Source organism: Coenobita brevimanus, chromosome 65, assembly GCF_032717465.1.
Source record: "Coenobita brevimanus isolate Jiangsu-jjx chromosome 65, ASM3271746v2, whole genome shotgun sequence".
In the NCBI taxonomy this organism is placed as follows: Eukaryota; Metazoa; Arthropoda; class Malacostraca; order Decapoda; family Coenobitidae; genus Coenobita; species Coenobita brevimanus.
In genome coordinates, this window is record NC_137018.1 from 28,097,811 (window position 1) to 28,099,614 (window position 1,804).

General features: G+C 40.4%; 1 pseudogene; it reads right to left on the reverse strand.

Annotated features, from left to right (window-relative positions):
• Positions 1-548: 548 nt before the first annotated feature.
• Positions 549-667, reverse strand: LOC145405122 (5S ribosomal RNA; annotated as a pseudogene).
• Between the last annotated feature and the right edge of the window lie 1,137 nt (positions 668-1,804).

Genomic DNA, 1,804 nt, shown 5'->3' on the forward strand with positions numbered 1-1,804 from the left:
CATGTGCTTTGTAGAGACCAAATTAAGAGAAGATATTGATGTTCATTTGGGAGATGGTAAATACAAACTGTGGAGAAAAGACAGGAAAGAAAAAAAGGGAGGAGGAGTGATGACAGCAGTGAAGAACAACATAAATGTAGATACGTGGAAATGGGAGAAGGCAGGGCTGAAGTGATATATATGAAATTAGAAACTGGAGAGAATGTTAAGAGAGAGATGGCGGTAGTGTATGTTCTCTCAAAGACGAGAGCATGGAAGGATGACGAATACCATGAGATGTTGTCAGATATGGCTAGGTATTTGCAAAAAATAATTGAGAAAAGCAATAATATAATTTTAGTGGGTGACTTTAACTGTAAAGAGGTGAACTGGGAGGAATGGTACTCGGGAGGCGGCAAGGATTCATGGGGCACTATGTTATTAAATATTCATTCATTCATTCATTGCCAGACGCCATGTATCCCAGACGGGGTGGCCAATGGCTTAGAGTTAATTGTTTTACAGGGAGGGGCACTAATCCTCCACCAACCCCACTTGACACGTAGGGATGCCAACAGCATCTGGTGTTCTCAGGCGGTCACACATCCAAGTACTAACCAGATCCAACGTTGCTTAACTTCGCTGATCAGACGGGAAGCGGTGTACGCAACGTGGTATGGCCGTTATGAATAATGTGATGACGCAATGGGTCAAAGAAGAGACACGGTTTCGAGGCGAGGACACACCAGCAAGGTTAGATTTACTGTTCACCAAAGAACCCGATGTAACAGAATCATTGAAATATCTCTGTCCTTTAGGAAAAAGTGGTCATGTGGTCAATGAGTTCCAGATGTTAATAGGGAACGTCGAGCCAAGAGACGAGCTTCATAGACAGGGAAGATACAACTTTGGAAAAGCAAATTTTACAGGATTGAGAAACTTTTTTGAAAATGCGGATTGGAGAAAATTCAGAGAAACAAGAGAGATACAGAGGAAGTGGGATATCTTTCTAAACCTCTATAATTTTGGAGTGGAAAAATTTGTACCAAGAGTAAGAGGGAAAGAAAACAGGAAAAAGGAGTGGTTTAATAGAAGGTGTATGATAGCAAAAAAAGAGAGAGATAAGGCGTGGAACAATTGGAGAAAGAGAGGTAACAACAGAACAAAGGAAGAATATAAAAGAACAAGAAATGTATACACAAGAATACGTAGAGAAGAAGAAAGGAATTTTGAAAAAGGTATAATAGACAAATGCATGGATGAATCCAAACTGTTTTATAGATTTGTTAATGGCAAACTGAAACAAAAGGAAGGAATCACCAAACTGAAAGTAGAAGGAGAGGTCTTTCAGGATGCGGCAATGCAAGCAGAAATAATGAACAAACGTTTCCAGTCAGTTTTCACTGAAGAAAAGGAGCTTGTGGAAGGGGAGGGAGTGATTAGAAATGTTTCGGTGATAAAAGATATAAAAGTGGAGGTACAGGAAGTGTATAAATTACTGGAAACTCAAGATGTAAGGAAAGCCCCAGGACCTGATGGAATTTCTAATTGGGTACTGAAGGAATGCAGAGAACAACTGGCAGATAAAATTCACAGTTTAATCGTATGCTCACTGGAAGAGGGGAAAGTGCCACAAGAATGGAAGAGGGCAAATGTGGTACCAATTTACAAGGGAAGAAACAGGGAAGAACCCCTGAATTATAGACCAGTGTCTCTAACCAGCATGGTCGCAAAATTGTGTGAGAGAATCCTGAAAGACAGATGGATAAAATATCTGGAAGAGATGAATATTTTGGCTGAGTGTCAGTTTGGATTCAGAGGTGGA